At 35.0% G+C, this 18,759-nt stretch overlaps 1 pseudogene; it reads right to left on the reverse strand.

Annotated features, from left to right (window-relative positions):
• Positions 1-17,803: 17,803 nt before the first annotated feature.
• Positions 17,804-18,551, reverse strand: LOC112629222 (annotated as a pseudogene).
• Positions 18,552-18,759: the final 208 nt, after the last annotated feature.

Here is an 18,759-nt window from a genome sequence, read left to right on the forward strand (position 1 = left end):
GCCCTATCTCAAGGCAAATCCTAATGAAAAGTATTTCTAGAATAGTATCAGAGTAGGTAAATTACGCTTCTCCCTACTCCATACCAGGCCCATGGAAAATATCCACAATAAACCGTCACATACTTCTACTGAGCCTGAATGTTGCCTTAGACCCTCTGTTAATACTGTGGTCCCAGCGGCACTTTCAATAGTGAGAACAAGCACACAGGTGAAAACTTTTCTCATCCTGTTTTAGGTCCTCTCATTCTGTTAATAGACTGGAAAAGACTATTGACATTATTTGTTGTAGGTTCACTATTTCCCAGGTGCTATGCCAAATACTGGGACCATAACCATAGCAGACATAGTACTTGCCCTCAGGGAACTTACAAGCCATGAAGAAAAAAGACTGAAAAAAATAAAAACCAACCATTACAATGCTGCTAAAACAGTAATATTAAAAAAGCATAGATGTATATACAGAGTAAAGAACAAAATCAGATCTCAGAATGTAAGTGGTTATAGGGAACAATTCCAAAGGAAGGTGATTTTGAGCTAATTTTAAAAATATAGACAAAAGTTAATTGAAGAAAAATTATGAGAGATAGATAGGTCCCCCTAGGCAGAGAAAATAGCATACAGGAGGTCAATTAAGAATATAGAACAATATGTAAGACTGGGAAGGTAAACAAAGCTAGATTATGGTTGTTTGACTTGCTAGTCTCTTTTATCTTAAAGAAGTGGAGAGACATTTAAGCATTTCAAACAGTTACATGACAAAATCACTTATGCTTTATAAAGTTCCTTAAGTATGCTACAACAGACCCATTGAAAGGGAGCAGTGTTTGGGTAGGGGACTTTTCTGAGGCTGGACCTGCAATAGTCCAAGTGAAAAATTAGGAAACCTGAATTAAGGAAATCATAGTGAAAATGGAGAGGAGAAGAATGATTACGGAGATGGAGATACTGAGGAAGCAGAAATCATAGGACTTTGAGATTAAATGGAGATGTCAGAAAGTGGAATGGGCATGGGAGGAATCTAGGGGGAAGCCTACATCTCTAGTTTGAGTAAATCAATGCATGATGATTCAATTCAATAAAAGAGGGAACACAAGAGCAGGTAGGGTTCTGAAAGGAAGGTGATGAACTCAGTTTAGGATGGCCTAAGTTTGACATGACTATAGGGTTTTCAAATAAAGTTGCACGATTTGCAGTTCAAAATAAAGATCTGAAGCACAGAAGACAGTAGATCTGATATCTAAGTAATAGTTTTAAAACAAGGGCACAGATAAACTCATCCAAGAAAAGCATGTTGAACAAATGAAAGCTCTGATTTGAGATTGCAGGAGACAGTGTAACATAGTTACGACAGTGAGTACGACAACCAGATTCCCAAGGTTCGAGTCCTGGTTCCAACACTTATTATGTGTTGAGAGAATTTCTTAACCTCTCTATATAAAACATGGGTAATAATAGCACCTGCAAGATAAGGTTATTTTGGAATGTTAATGTATGTAAAGGCTTAGAACATGCTCTATCACACGGTACATGTGTAATAAACATTAGCTATTGCAACAATGAGGTTGATTGTTGATGATGACACAACAAATTATACAGCTTTTCTTCATTCTAGAGATCTTTGAGTTTAGAAGATAAATAAAAACACACAACTAAAAGAAATGCTAAGTGAGTGCTAGAATGGATGGAGATATTGATAACTTAGTAGCAATAACATACCTCAAGTTAGACAATGGCAATCTTCGGTACCAAAAAGGGGCATCAGTGTGGAAGCCCAAGAAAGATGTTAGCAAAGATAAATGATTTGTTTAAGGTCAACTCTACCCATAAACTTCATTTCTTATGCAGTACAAAGGACACAGTCCAAAATGAAAAAAAAAAAATTAAAAAGCATGATGTCTTAAATATATGACAGGCTATCCTGTGAAAGGTGGATTCAGAAGATTTTTATTATGGCTCTAATTGATCAAACCAAGGATACTAGGTAGAGTCACAGGAGACAGACACACAAGACAAAGCACCTAAAATCACACCTACCCACACAGATAGAATAGGCAGTCTTAGAGGTAATAAATAAGTACCCTTTCATAATAGGTGTTCAAGCAAAGAATAAGCTGGCTTATCAAATATACAATAAAAATGATTCAAACATCAATTTGTAGGTCTGACTAGATGACATTTTATGGCCTTTTCCTATTCTAGGTTTAAGTGATAGCTAAAATAATTGAAACACTTTATATCTCTAATATGCATGGAACAGTTTGGGGTTATTAGGGGACACTGTTACCCCCTAGTATCATCACTAATTTTTTACTGCACTTCCAACTATAAAAGGAAGCTGAAGAACCTCTATGTTTTCATAGGAAACCTTATAAACGGAGCCTATCCCTTCTGTTTCAAAACAGATGAAATCCCCACCAGTATTTTTAGCAAGACTTGGAGGCAAATTCTATCCACCCCTTTCCTTCAGGATGGACTGATTTTCTCTAATCTGGATTTACTATATCCTCAAGTTTTCTACTTAAGATAGCTGGCCAGATTTATGCTACTTCTGATTTTGTTGTTTGTTTTGTAAGCAAATATCTCGCTTCATTTTCCCCTGTGCCACACAAAACTGATAGTACCCTGGACAATTAAAGTCTAGGGCACATCTATATTTTTACATTATTTCCACTACTCAAAAAGACTCCCCAACTTAAATAAGCACTCAATTAATCATCTATATATACAGATAGAACTAAATATTTACCCTTTAAAGTGAGGTTATTAAGTGATTAAAGTCATATTGTATATAATATCTAGTATATTTATGTTAAGTAAAAGTAATACATGGTGATATCACTTTTAGTGATGAAAGTGATATTTATGCATTATTTTAGGGATAAAAGAAATAAGCACAAGTTACCAAAAAATAAGATAACCAGATTCCAAAGGTTGTTCTCTTTTAAAAATACGTACACTAAGTATAAACATTTTAAAACACAAATAGGCACAAAGAAAAAAGTAAGTCCTCCATTCTAACTAACTAGACATAACCACTAAAAATAAGTGTTTTCCAACACACTTTTTAACAAGATTTTAATGCCTGTATTCCATGTAATTTTGTTTTTAATCACAAATAATGCCGCTATTAATATCCCTTTAGATATCTGAATTAAATTTCTATTGATGTGTAACAAATTACCACAAATTTAACAGACCTATTTATTTTCTCACATTTCTGTAGGTCACAAGCCCAGGCAGAGCATGGCTAGGTCCTTTGCTCAGAGTCTCACCAGGATAAGTCGAGGTATTTTTCTGGGTCTGTAAACTTATAGGAGGCTCAGGGTTCTCTCCGAAAATGAATAGTTGTTGGCAGAATTCATTTTCTTGTGACAGTAGGACTGAGTTTCTTGTTTTCACACTGGTTGTTGGCCAGGGGCAGCTCTTAGCTGCTATCCACAATTTCTTGCCATGTGGCCACCTTCATAGGCCCTCTCATAACACAGTTATGTGCTGCTTCAAGGCCAGCAGGAGAATATGACACTTCAAATCAAGAAGGTCCCAACCCCTTTTAAGAGATCATCTGATTCAGTCAGAACCACCGGAGCTAATTTATATTTTGATTAATTCAGAATCAACTAATTTAATCATGAAGTAAAATCCATCCTATTCATACGTTCTGCTCACACTCAAGGAAAGGAGGTAATAAAGGGCCTCAACATCAGGGACCGAGATTTAGGAGGCCATCTCAGTATTTAAATTACCACAAAATCCTACTGTATAATTTTTTCCAGATTGTTAACCAATTTGTCCATAGAGTTTTTGGTTTTTTTGTTTGTTTGTTTTTTGTTTGTTTGTTTTGAGATGGAGTTTCACTCTTATTGCCCAGGCTGGAGTGCAATGGCGCGATCTCAGCTCACCACAACCTCCGCCTCCTGGGTTCAAGCGATTTTCCTGCCTCAGCTTCCCGAGTAGCTGAGATTACAGGTGCGTGCCACCATGCCCAGCTAATTTTGTATTTTCACTACAGACAGGGTTTCTCCATGTTGGTCAGGCTGGTCTCGAACTCCTGACCTCAGGTGATCCACCTGCCTCAGCCTCCCAAAGTGTGGGATTACAGGCATGAGCCACCGTGTCCAGCCTGTCCACTGAGTTTTAAGCAATGTATTACCCATGTATTCAAAATTCTAAATCTCAGATTCATTAAGTATCTGCCAAGCATACATGAGTACACACACACATACCTGAGCCCATTTCTGGACTTTCTCTTCTTTTTAATTAATCTCCATAAGTGTTCATTTACTACATCATAATATAGACTTACAGTATTGAGTCTTCTTTCTTTAGCAATGAATAGCTCACAAATTTTCCAAGTCTTTTTCACTTACATCCCACAGTAGAATTTTGCACTTATTTTACATAAATATTGCTAGTTGTTAAGATAGTTTACAAATAAATGGGTTTTTAAAATTGTACTGTGATTATTTTTGTTGTTTGTCTGAGATGGCATCTCATTCTGTCACCCAGGCTGGAGTGCAGTCACACAACCACAAGTGGATCTTCACTGGTCATGCCTTTTGACTGATAGTTTCTCATGTATGAAAAAATTAATTTTAAAAATATCTTATAACATTTCTAAATTGATATTTTTAATAAACTTCAGTTAATTTTCTTGAGTTTTACAGGTAGACAAAAAATCGTTGTAAAGATTAATAATATTCGAATAGATATATCTTTTATCTTTGTTCATTGTCTTATTTCATTGGTTAAAGATCCACAATAAGGTGAAAATTGCCGCAATAGCAGCATTCTAGTTTGTCCTAATTATGAGAGAAATGCCTAGAGTGTTTCAATAGTAAATCTCAGTTTGGTTATTGGTTTTAGATAAATCATAGAGAACCAAAAGCAAAGAGCAGAAATAGATGTTGTATTTTATTACCTATTTATTATATAAGTCAGTATTATCTTACTTTTTAAATTTCTCCATGACTTTTTAATATGCTACATGTTCCAGCATTGTACCAATTTTTTAGCTTTGATAAACTTTATTTGGTCATTGCCATATATACATTTTTAAATATAAGCTGAATGGCATTTACTTTTTTTTTTTTTTTTTTTTTGAGAGTCTGGCTCTGTCGCCCAGGCTGGAGGGCAGTGGCGCAATCTCGGCTCACTGCAAGCTCCACCTCCCGGGTTCACGCCATTCTCCTGCCTCAGCCTCCCCAGTAGCTGGGACTACAGGCGCCCACCACCAAGCCCGGCTAATTTTTTGTATTTTTAGTAGAGATGGGGTTTCACACTGTTAGCCAGGATGGTCTCGATCTCCTGACCTCATGATCCGCCCGCCTCGGCCTCAAAAGTGCTGGGATTACAGGTGTGAGCTACCACGCCCGGCCTCCATTTACTTATTTTATACAAGGATAAGGGAAAGAGGTGAAGTCAGGGGAGCATACAATGACATTATATTTGGCTACCTTTTTATCAGGATTATGCTGGTCTCATACATATTTTTGAAAGTTTTATATCTGTTTCTATGTCATGGAACAGTTTAAAAAGTATGGTACTGGCCGGGCGCGGTGGGTCAAGCCTGTAATCCCAGCACTTTGGGAGGCCGAGACGGGCAGATCACAAGGTCAGGAGATCGAGACCATCCTGGCTAACACAGTGAAACCCCGTCTCTACTAAAAAATGCAAAAAAAAACTAGCCGGGCGGGTTGGCGGGCGCCTGTAGTCCCAGCTACTCGGGAGGCTGAGGTAGGAGAATGGCGTAAACCCCGGAGGCGGAGCTTGCAGTGAGCTGAGATCCGGCCACTGCACCCCAGCCTGGGCGATAGAGCAAGACTCCGTCTCAAAAAAAAAAAAAAAAAAAAAAAGTATGGTACTTAACTATTCTTGGAAGGATTATAAAAACTTTCCCATTTAACTAGCTGGACCTAGTGCTTTTTTGGAAGAAGATTTTAGTATTATTTTATGGTTATAGTATTTTAATTGTCATTTTATAAGATTACTTTTGATGCATTGTTGGTAATTTTCATTCCTCTATAAAAGCATCTATTTTTATAAAGTTTCCCATAACATTTACTTACAAATAATAAAATTCCTATCTTTGCTTGTAGTTCATTTTCATTCCAATTGGTATATTTGTATTTTCTCTAACTTATTTACTTTTTCTTATTTACTTTATGCAGGGGTGGTGTGAGGAATGTCAAATAAAGAACTTTTGATTTTATAATACATTCTTAAAACATTCACTTAAACACAAATATTCAATAATCACGTGCAATTGAACATGTCCATTAATATTCTGACAATTTCTCTCATTTTGTAATAAATATATTCCAGGAAGAAATGTTCTTTGTTTCTTGAATGTGTTTTCCACTTGACCAGTAGCATCTTTTAATAATTCTAGTGGTTTGGCTCCATTTACTCATTAAATAGGAAGTCTAGCCAAGTACCTCTCTGCTTACTTGAGCTTCCTCAGCCGTAAATCCCTAGCAAGTCCCCAACATCATGTGTTTCTTTGCTAATCCAAGACTGCTTTCTGATCTGTAAATCAGAAGCTATTGTGTGGTTACAACAAGGTATCCTTCTGTTACTTTACACAGCTTGTTCACAAGAGGATTTAATTCCTCCTCTCTATAACTTGTGTCTTTAGTCTAATTTCTTCTTCCCTGTCTCTAGCAAATATGTTTTTGCATCTATTTACACTGATAGATTTTCTGAGTGTCCAGTATTGATGCAGATAATCCTATTTCAATATTTATTAGTCAATTTAATGGCAATTCTTGAAGGAAAAAGTAAAAATCTGAGCTGTCTTTGTCATCTTACATGTTCAGGAATTAAGAATATAAATATACATGATGTAGCCACCTTAAAAATTTTTCTATCATAACCTCAAATTCATAATATTTTAATTAATTATTGAATAATTTAAGATATAAGGAGTCATGTGACACATAACAGATTTCCCATTTTAAATACTTTAAATGCTAATATTGTATAATTTTTGGGTCAATTACTTTGTCAGACATACAATTTCACAGATATTGTTAAAGCACATTCTCCACACCTAGTTCCCCTCTGGCCAGAAGAAACCACTATATTGAAAGGCCACTATATGTGTATATATGTGTGTGTGTATATATACACATACATGTGTGTATATACACATACATGTATATATATACACAGAAACATACATGTGTATATATGTAGCTATACATATATATGTGTATACATATATCTCCATCCTATATATGTTTTCATATTTTACACGAAATACAAACATCACTCCCCTTCTACTCCCTGTATTTTCTGCTAATGTCTCCGGTTGGGAAAAACCAATTGAAATTCAGAGGACTTAGAAACTCATTGATGTAGTCCACCAATGTCTATGTAAAATAACCACCCTACATATGTTTTCATATTTTACATAGACATATAAACAATAAACAACAGATACTACTATTTTGTATATTTAAGATTTGAATAATAATAAAATCCTTAACGTCTTTTCCTTTTTTTGTTGTTTTTAGAGCCAGTCGCACTCATGTGCAACTATCGTGCAGTGGCATGATCCTGGCTCGCCACAGCCTCAAACTCCTGGGCTCAAGCACTCCTCCCACCTGAGCTTCCCAAAACGCTAGCACTGCAGGCATGTACCGCCACACCTGGCTTAAAATTCTTAACTTGATCATCATCCTGCAGCTTAATTTCTTCAACCAATATTATTTCATTAAGATGTAGTTGGATAGTACAGGTAGATAGCATATCAGTGCATAACGTTACAATTTGTATATTCACTTCCCTTTTGATGAACTTGTTTTTCCTACTTTTTCAATGAAAAACAACGTTTCCTTATGAATAAACACAAAATTGTTCTGAGGAATATACCAGGAGTTGAATTTTGGATCATTGTGGACATACCAACTTTGCTTTCAAAACAGAAGCCTCTATTTATATTCTAACTAACAGACTTGTAATTATTTCTCCACATTTTCACCAAAACTTTGATTAATCAAACTTTGCAGTTTTGTATATTTGAACAGTGTAAAACAACATATAAGCAGTTTGAATTTTCATTTCTTTAAATGCTAATAAGTTTGCCTTTTCTGTTAATTTTTATGCTCAGAAACTTTCATTTGCTGTACAGTCATTCTCCACCCTTATCCACCCTTGCTCTATACCCTGTTGTCAGAGCCATATGGCCTACATCAATCGATTTCTAAGTCCTTTGGTTTACAATTGGTTTTTCCCAACTGGAGACAGACATTAGCAGAAAATCCAGAGAGCAATAGGGAACTGATGTTTGATATCTCCCTGCTGGCTGCCAGGGGGTGGTTATGTCTCCCTACCAGAATCTATCGCTCCTGTCAGACAGGCTCTCTTATCCTCGTCTCTCTCCTCATACCTTCATATTTCTCTCTTCTGCTGCTGACTCTGTGGAACTAGTCTATTCCCCATTGGTTTCCTGAATTTTGCCCTTACATTTCAAAAGGGTCCTTGTATTAATTGTCTTCAAATTATCCTTTTAAGTATGCCATATGATTCCTGCTGAACCTTGATTAATACAATATTTCTGCAGTCAATTTTCTACTGTACATTTTCTCTTATCAGTTTATAAAAGTTATTCTCACACTCTATCAATCTTTAGTCAGTTATACTCATTACAAATTCTCAATATGCAGCTTGTCTTGAACTTCAGGAGATCTCTTGTAGTATGAAAAGATATAGATATAATTTAGGATTGTGAAATACATTAAATAGTTTCCCCTTGTTTAAGAAATTATTTTCTATCCCAATTTTCTAAAAAGTTTCTGCTATAATTATTTTTAGAGTTATAGGTTTGGCTTCTCAAAATAGATCTTCAGTTTATTTTGTGTATGGAAAAAATCAAATATTTTTGTTTTCTGCCTGGTTAACCAATTCAGTAACATTTATGGAATGAACCATCCCTTTCCAGTGCTCCATGGGGATCAGCTAAACTCCTGCCCTTCCAAAAGTTATCCTTTCACTGTTTTTGCCCTAATTAGATTGAATCATTTTTCTATTGATTGCAGTCAAAACAGTCTTGATAATGTTAACCATAGGATAAACTTTAAAATGAGGATTAAGCGAAGACAGAGGGGCCCAAGAAATTAATAAAAATAAATAAAGTATATGATTGATCAAGGCCTTAGTAATCTCCAGGAAATCAAAGATTCAGTTAAGTAGAGACACAGGAGTAAAAGTGGTAGTCAAATTGGACACTGTATTATCAGGAGGTATCTTGGCTCACCACAACCTCCACCTCTCAGGCTCAAGGGATCCTCCCACTTCAAGCATGTGCTATCATGCCCATTTTGTATTTTTTGTAGAGACTGGGTTTTGCCATGTTGCCCAGGCTGCTCTCAAACTCCTGGGCTCAAGCCATCCACCTGCCTCCGCCTCCCAAAATACTGGGACTACAGGCTGGAGCCACAGCATCCGACTAACAATTCTAAATAATGACAATATCCAATATGTAGTCTTAGGGTTGAGTAGTTCAAATGGCATGAAGGTGAAGGTTAATGGAATTGAAGAGGACAGGAAACTTAAGGCAAAGTGTTCGTAAATAGCCATATCCTGAACCTTACTCAGGAAAATATCAAAATAGCCAGCTATATTTATCTCATCATATAAAATCACACTTAAACTCTATTCCACGCCACTTTTCCAAGTAATAAATATGATTAAAGATACACATTTTCAAAAATCAATGTGTATCCATGCCACTTTTCTAATTAATAAACATGATAAAAGAGATACATTTTCAATATTCAATATGTTTATTAAAATCCACTAAGGTCTTCAAATTTATTTCAGATATAAAGATGTAAGGATAATTACTAAGATGAGAGGATGGATACTAACCAAAAAACATTTTAGATCTGATAAAGATGAATGAAGAAGAAATAAAATTTCCAATGCAGCAATAAGTAGCATTTAATGAGTATTTATCTGCTTTATTTATATGTGCTATACCTTACTTATGTTAGTTCATTCAATACTGTAGAATTTAGAGCAAGGAATCAAACCCAGAATGAATAGACCACTAAAACATATGTCTCTGATACATTCCCTACATACTTACTTCCATCTGCAATAAAAATTTTACAGAATAAGCCAAATACATGTTTTCAGGAATGAAAACTTCAGTTACTAAAACATATTTAATTATTGCCTTACAAACTTGTTTTATTCAGTAGCATATCAAAACAAATTGTAGCATTACCAAACATATTTACAACTTTTTTTTCCTATTACAGCTCTATTGAACTTCTCTCTAATTAATTAAAAATCTCATCAGGAGATAACCTTTACTTTGACACAATATCTTTCAAAATATATTTCTGAAACGCCATTTATTATATGTTGTAAAATATCAACTTAGAAAAGCTTAGACTAGAAATAAAAGGGCTGAATTAATTAGTCAACAATGATTAATTAGACATTTATCCATAGTAAGATTTCAAATCTCTTCATTCCCTTGGCTCAATGCCATGTTATGTTTGTTTAATGAGAATTCTATCTTCTCTAAAGTTATGAAGGATTAAAAATGCTGGCATTTAGATGGATACATTTATTCTGATAATAGTTGGCAATGATAGTATATTCTGTATAATTTGAGTAGAAAATACACTCATTTCTGTTCTAAAATAAATTTTAGGAAGTTTAAGTATCTGAACTAAATTATATCAGTTAGCTGATCTTTTAAGTAAATACATTTGGTAAGTTTAAATACATATTTTGTAGCATTTTTCTGTGAGTCAGCCTAATTTAGGACATAAAAATATCTTCCAAGAGCATGTTAGATTCCTTTGATTTGATTTAAAATAACTTTTGCATAGATGATGAAATTCCTAACTAATTATATAAACAATCATTAACTGAGGCATAGAAAAACTTTGTGCATAAAGATTGTTGTGGTGATTGTTGGCTATTTAAAATCACATCTGCTAGCATTATTTGGTTAAGATCTTTCATGTTCTGCTTAAGCATTTACAAATTTCCCAAGTGAATTCTCCTCCAAATATTTAGGTTTAAGGAAGAATTTTCCCTAGACATATTAAGTGGTTGGTTTCTAAGTTAATTTTCATTTCTTAATCAGTTTCTGCTTATATATTTTGACTTCACTATGTCCATTTATATTATTCCTTTATCTTCAATGGTGTTGGAACATAACATGAAATCAAGAATTGTGGCAAATTTAATTAATTTTATTTAAGACTGTGAATAGAGATAGATATTAAAAGTAGAGATGATGATAACTTTGAGTTAATCTTCTATTTAACTTTGTTGAATACATATGATGTAACTGCTTTTCTGTTTGAGTTATTAAATCTTCTGACATTTTAATTTATGCATAAGCACTTTGGGTTACTAGAGTTGCCTTAACAATTACCAAAACTTGCTGGCTTAAAAGATAAATGGAATTCTGGCCTGGTACAGTGGCTCATGCCTGTAATCCCAGCACTTTGGGAGGCCAACGCGGGCAGATCACTGGAGGTCAAGAGTTCGAGACCAGCCTGGCCAAAATAGTGAAACCCCATCTTTACTAAAAATACAAAATTATCTGGGGCATGGTGGTTCACACCTGTAGTTGTAACTACTCTGGAGGCTGAAGCAGGATGATCACTTGAACCCAGGAGGTGGAGGTTGCAATGAGCCCAGATGGCATTACTATGCTCTAGCCTGGGTGACAGAGTAAGACTCTGTCTAAAAAAAAAAAAAAATAGGCCGGGCGTGGTGGCCTGTAATCCCAGCACTTTGGGAGTCCAAGGCTGGTGGATCACAATGTCAGGAGCTTGAGACCATCCTGACTAACACAGTGAAATGCCTTCTCTACTAAAAATACAAAAAATTAGCCAGGCATGGTGGCACGCACCTGTAGTCCCAGCTACCTGGGAGGCTGAGCCAAGAGAATCCCTTGAACCCAGGAGGCGGAGGTTGCAGTGAGCCGAGATTGTGCCACTGCATGCCAGCTGGGGCCACAGAAAGAGACTCCATCTCAAAAAAAGAATTTAAAAAAATAGAGAGAAAGAAAAAACAAATAAATGGAATTTTATCCTCTCACAGTTCTGGAGGCCAGAAGTCCAAAGTCAAAGTACTGGCAGAACTGGTTGTTTCTTAAGGCTCTAAGACAGAATCTGTTCCACAACTCTCTCCTAGCTTCTGATTGTTACAGGCAATCTTTGGCAGTCTGTGCTTGCAGACAAATCGCTCCAATTTCTGCCTCTGTCTTCACGTGGCTTTATATCACATTTCTCATAAAGACACATTTCACTGGATTTAGGGCCCACCTGGGTAATTCAGAATGCTCTCATCCTTAATTATAAATGGTTAAAAAAAAAAAAAAAAAAAAAAAAAAAAAAAAAGTTTTTCCAAATAAAGTCAAGTAAATAAAGTCAAATTCACAGGTACTGAGAATTAGGATTTGGACATATCTTCTTGGGGACCACAATTCATCCTACTACAAAAGTTTCATTACAAATTATTTTAAAGTAATTGTTCAAATGAAATCAGATACCTGACATCAATTACATTATTATGCATTACAAAACCATTTTCATTAGGTTTCTTTTCTCTGTGAATGTTATGGATCAAAAAACAAATTAATTTTTCCTTACCAATATTTTTATAGTCATACTCACAGTATTTGTTTCAGATATTTTTGAGTAACGTTTTGCTGGTTGATCGCCACATAATAAGTTATTTTTTAATTAATTTTATTATAATGTTAATCTGATCAAAATAATCATCCCAGAGTAATAGCCTCTGTAACAAGCAGAGAACATGACTATAATTCCATTCTTTTTCACAAGTCAATAAAACATTAATGTAGTATTTGGATTATTTTCAGTGAACATTTATCTCTATGCAGAGTTGAATTATCATCATAACTCTCTATTCAATCAATGGTATACACTTTTGACATCTATTAATTTCATTAGTAATTTCCTGATTCCTGGATATAGAATTTGTAACTCTTTGTAATGAGTTCACTCAACACATCCATGAGAATAATAAATATATCCCTATTATAAACCCAAACAGTGATGAGATAATTTCGTAAAAACTAGCAAGTGGCAATTAAATAACAAATTGATATAGCTTTAAAGTCAAACTCCTAAAAGAAAATCGGGTTACCTTTTGTATGCTCTATAGATAGGCATCAATTTCCTTGGGCTTGAAATAGAATGTTCAGTGTTCCCAAGGGCACAGTGATAATTAAGTCAAGTAGAGGACTTTAGGGAAGCAAGTGCTAACTTACAGATCTAAGAAATCATATAATTAAACGAAGGTATGAGGAAAATAAACTTACTGCTCAGTCTGCAAAACATTTATTTGAAAATTTTACAGGCTAGTGAGCATGGATGGATGTGAATCCATTTTGTGTGTGTTTGTGTATTTCTTGCTTCATTATGTTTCTATTACTTTTAACACTATATTCACTGCTTTCAGTCATTAGAACAAACCAAATAGTGAAAAAGTAAAGAATTCAACCAACAATTTATCCACACAAAACTAAGAAATTTGACTGATCTCTATTTTTAATAAAATTGACAAAAAGATTGGCTGTTTTGCCATCAACTAGTCAAAACTGTTTTAATTTCTAATTTATTCTCAAGGTAAAACCACACATTGGCTTTAGGCATCAATATAGCTTTTACTGATACAAGTGTTTGCATTTACTGTTGTTGTGGAGACTAAAAAGGGATGAAAACCACTAATATCCCAGGATTTCCTGATTGAAATGTACATTACCAGGTGTTTTCATTTTTGTTGCTTCTTTTAAGACCCCCCCAAAAGTTTTTATGGCATTAACTATTACAATTTATTAAACATAACTAAATAATGGTCCAGGAGAAAACTCCAGAGAGATATTTATAAAGTTAAGGGCTTCTGTTATTTTAACAGAATAAATTTAATGTATTAGTTAGCAATATAATTTGTTTTAAAACAATAAATATGAATGCAGTAATGAGAGTTTATGGCTTTTAAAGCAGATCCACTTTCTTGAAAAAAATATTTTAAAATATAATTGGTTCAGCTATATGTTAAAATGAAACAGTAGAGTGCCTCTGGCTCTCTGAACTCTAATCATCTTGGCTTCTCTGAAAAGATAATTGAATTTCTTATCTAAATATTGAATATTCCTCACCAACTAACTGAAAGTGAAAATTCTTTTCTGGATAAAACTTTAATCAGGTATGATCCTGGGTTAATTATAGGACTAATATAAATTATATATTAAAATAATTTTCAGATGATCTTAGTTACTTTTCAAAGTATGAGTGTGAAAATCCAATTTCAAAATCAAGAATGACTGAAAAGCTGGTATTTAAATTAGAATTGACTGCTTCTCAACATCTAGCTGAGTTTCACCAAATGTTTACTGTCTGTCATCAGATTATTTAATTTTGAGTGATTTATATACAAAATTGTTATTTAAGAATTTTAAATGAGAACATTTGGATTTTATAATTTTTGATACCCCATACATTTATATTTCCAGATGTGAAAATAAATGAAGACCATCCAAATGAAAATAATCTAAGGCTATTTATTCAGAGCTTGCTATAGCCAGAGAATCAGTCACCATCACCTGCATCTTGCAGAGATTCAAAAGCAGTTGGAAGGGGTGCAGTATAAAAGTTAGAGAAATTGGATGGCTTCGAGTATGCTCTGATTGGAGTTTGTTGGCATAGGAAAGCTGAAGCCTGGCTAACCAGAAGTAGGGCATCCTATGTTGGTTATAGAGGAGTCTTTTGTTTTCTCTGTTTAGTCCTAAATTAGAAACAGGGCAAAAATTAGGGATGCTGGTAGTTATTGACCAAGTTTTGACCATAAAGAGCTGATTGCTACGGAGGTTGTGGTTTTTGGCTTCCAGGTCTGATTGTCACAGAGGTTGTGAGTCAGAGTTCTGTTTTTATTTATGCCCTGGTCATTGTGCATTTACATATTCAGTCTCTCACAGATATATACATATTTCATTATAAAAGTAATACTATAAGGTCAATCTAATATTAATCTGTAGTGAAAGTTGCTCTTTGATTTATTAAAACTTTGCAATATTTATTTATATTTCACCCATAAATTAAAAATAAGTCACGGATTTTCTCTTAAATTAGATCAAATTCTTCAAATACATTTCAAAGATCTTCCTCCAATAACTTACAAAATAAAAAATCCTAGTATTCAAAGACAAGTTGCTACTAATCAATCAAAAAGTATTTAAATATTTAAAACATAGTTCAGAAAATTTTCACCCAAAATATTACGTTAGCTTTATTGCCCCAAAACAGTCATTCTTTTTATCTCTAGGTTGTCTCTGGTTACTAATTCATATGTCTAAGACAGGATTTTTCATTTTCTCCTCTGACTCCAGATTGGTCCAGTGATCCTTATGAAATCACTGATGCCCCAGGACCCAGCCCTCTCCAGCAGCTCCTCCTACTACCACAATTCTAGTTTCAGCAGAAAATGCGTACGTACTTTCTAAAGCTCTAAACATTCTACTGGTTTAGTCTTCCAGTATTTATTGCTTATAGATATTCTATTGTATACTTACATTCAGCTCCTCACCAATAAAAAAAGACAAATTTTGATCATTTATGAGCAGGACTAAAATTGTTTATGTTACAATTAATCACTAAAATTTCAAAGTATTACAAATCAATAAATACAGCAAAGGAAAAGGGTGATGAAAAGTACATATTAATATCAGTCACATTTCAAAAGTGTACACTGAAAGCAGGAGAAAAACAATGGTAATACCTTCTAAACTAAATATTGGCAAAAAAATTTTAAAAATTTCCTAACTTAAAATTAAATGAAAAATAAAGTAAACGGAGAGCACATTTCTATTTTTTCTATTCATAAATCTTGTATTCTACTTATATCAGTTTATTACACATGTTCTTAGCAATGATTAAGATTAAATTGTTCATGAAAATTTCATAAGACATTAAACAAAATAGCAATCATCTCAAATTATTTCCCTGTTAACTGTTTTTACAGCACATTCATGTTAGGGAAGTATTTTTAAAACTCACAAAAGCAAAATACCTTTAAAAAGTTGAACACATGAGTTTTTTCTTTTACTGCTGCACTCGATATACACGAAGTACTGGATATCAAGCAATTCATTTTACAGCATCTTTATTCGTACTTTTGTTGTTAGGTTGCTTAAAATATTTAAATATAAATAAATAAGAATTGCAAAAATAAGGCTGGACATGGTGGCTCATGCCTGTAATACCTGCACTTTGGGAGGCCGAGGCAGGCACATCACTTGAGGTCAGGAGTTCGAGACCAGCCTGGTCAACACGGTGAAACTCCGTCTCTACTAAAACTACAAAAATTAGCCAGGCGTGGTGGTGGGTGCCTGTAATCCCAGCTACTGGGAAGGCTGAGGCAGGAGAATGGCTCGAACCTGGAGGCGGAGGTTGCAGTGAGTCGAGTTCATGCCACTGTACTCCATCCTAGGTGACAGAGCAAGACTATCTCAAAAAAACAAACAAAAAGAAAAAAAGAAAAAAAGAAAGCAAATAACAGATAACTTTACAAAGAATAGGAATCATTTCTGCCCTTCTCTAGAGGAAACTGAGTGACAGCTTTGTATAAAGGAACATTTCCGAAGCTATAGTCCAAGGTGTACACATTGAAACTGCATTCCACCCATGCACATGTTCTGGATATTATGCCTATGGGGTACCTATTTCTACAACAACCTTGTAAATACTCCCACTGTCAGGGCTCAGAACACTCCCAAAGTACAGTGCCTTGGCATGCTGAACTGTAAAAAGGGGCTCTGAAGTAAAATCTTTCTGACCTTCTCCTGCTCTTCTTTCTCCTGGTCCCCTTTCTTCACCAACTCAGGCCATGGGCCCTGACATTTCTCCTCCCCAAGGCAGGTCAACGACACCAGAAATCCTCTCCCGCAAAGTCAAACATAAAATGTAAAAATATTATTCTAGCCTTTTCTTGCCTTTCTGTTTGAGAGCTAGCCATACGAGAAATTCCCTGACCTACCTTGTCTGTTAGTAGGTCATAAGGCCCTTATTCCAGAAGGAGTCTTGTCTTATATCCAGAAGGAAGGAATGCCACACATAGAAGCACAAGAAAAATATAAACGTGCAGGCCTGGCTTTGTTTCTCCATTCAGTTTATTAGCATTAGATCACTCCCTTTTTGTCAAATTACATTTCTGCAAGGTTGTCTACTCTTTATCACATCTAAGTATTAAAATGGACAGTTTTTCCTTGAGTCTTTGCATCTTCAATTTGAAGCCTCTCATGCCTTGTAAAACTTTGATTAAATAAATATTTTATGCTTTTATCCTATTAATCTGTCTTTGTTTTCTTTCAGACCTAGCCAGGAACCCTAAAAGGGTTATAGAAACTTTTCCTTCCTTACAGTTTGCACAACTACAACCAAAACTGGAACAAATTACCCTTTTATCCCTTGTTAGGACACACCAATATATAGGTGCTTTCCTTTGCCTAGACATAGAGGCAGTTATAACAGAGGTCCTTCCGAGGCCACAATTTAGCAAAATACTATATCAAACATTTATAGCTTATATGAAAATTTCATATCCCCATATTGGCCACCTAAAGATGAAAACATATAACTCCCTAAATCTTAATTGGTCCTATTCTAATGTCAAACATAAAAACCATATAGGAAAAAACAGAAATTCAAATAGAAGTAACCTATACCTTTTTTTTTGGGAGGGGGGCATGTGGATGACAAATGGTCCACTGTGTTTTAGAATGAAGTAGACAAATTTGAGAAGTCAGCTAATTTTCACCTTCTTCTCCTGCTTCAGCTTCATCTCCTTGGGTATCTGATGTGCAGAATGTCAAGTAGTTTCTCAGTAGTTGCATTATTAGCATGCTATCTTTATATGACTCTTAATGTATGAAGTCCAACAATGGCTTCATCAAAAGCTGTCTTTGCAAGACAGCAGACTTTCTCCAGAAAGTTCAGATTCTCACAATACAACACAGAGAGCTTATAGTCCAGACCCAATCTGATAGGATGTGTTGATTGTAATTCCTTTTTCTGATTTCAAAAGCTTATTGATGTGCTTGTTGTGACTGATCCACAATCCCTTTCTTATCACTAGCAGCAACCTGAGCCAAATAACAAAAGTAACCTCCTTTCGCTTTTAATAGATTTTGCTCTGTGTTTGTGAAGCTTTGGGGATCAAGAACTCTTCCAAAAGGGATAGTGCATCATTTACAGATAGTTCTTAGATCACTTTCCATTTTCTCTCTGTATTCTCAAGCCATCTGCTGTTTTTCTCAGCAGCTTCTGTCATTTGCCCAATACTTGAGATGATGCTCCAAGATGACCTACAGGCTCCTGCAACATTTATATAAGCAACTGAAAGAAGATTCCTCTCCTAATAAAAAAAAAAAAATCAGTTCCTTGCTTAGTTACAGACATCATGCAGTCTTTCATGACAACATATTGCTCAGCCCACTTGGCCTCCTGCACTGGCATATTTTTACCCATGACTGAATGTTCTGTGTCAGAAGTGGTTGGCGGTAGATGAATGGGGGCTCAGCAGTCTTTGGATGGTGAGAGTGGCAAAGCTCAAACTCTGTCCCTAGATCTTGCTGCTCACAGGCTCTGTGTTTCTATTTTCAATTTGTGGCAAAATGTCTAAGAAAGTGCTATGAAAGAAATATTACTTGTATTATTTCCTCATCACTAAGTTCTTTATAGCAGCTCCTTTTCCCTTGTGGAA

This window comes from Theropithecus gelada, chromosome 7b (assembly GCF_003255815.1).
Source record: "Theropithecus gelada isolate Dixy chromosome 7b, Tgel_1.0, whole genome shotgun sequence".
NCBI lineage: Eukaryota > Metazoa > Chordata > Mammalia > Primates > Cercopithecidae > Theropithecus > Theropithecus gelada.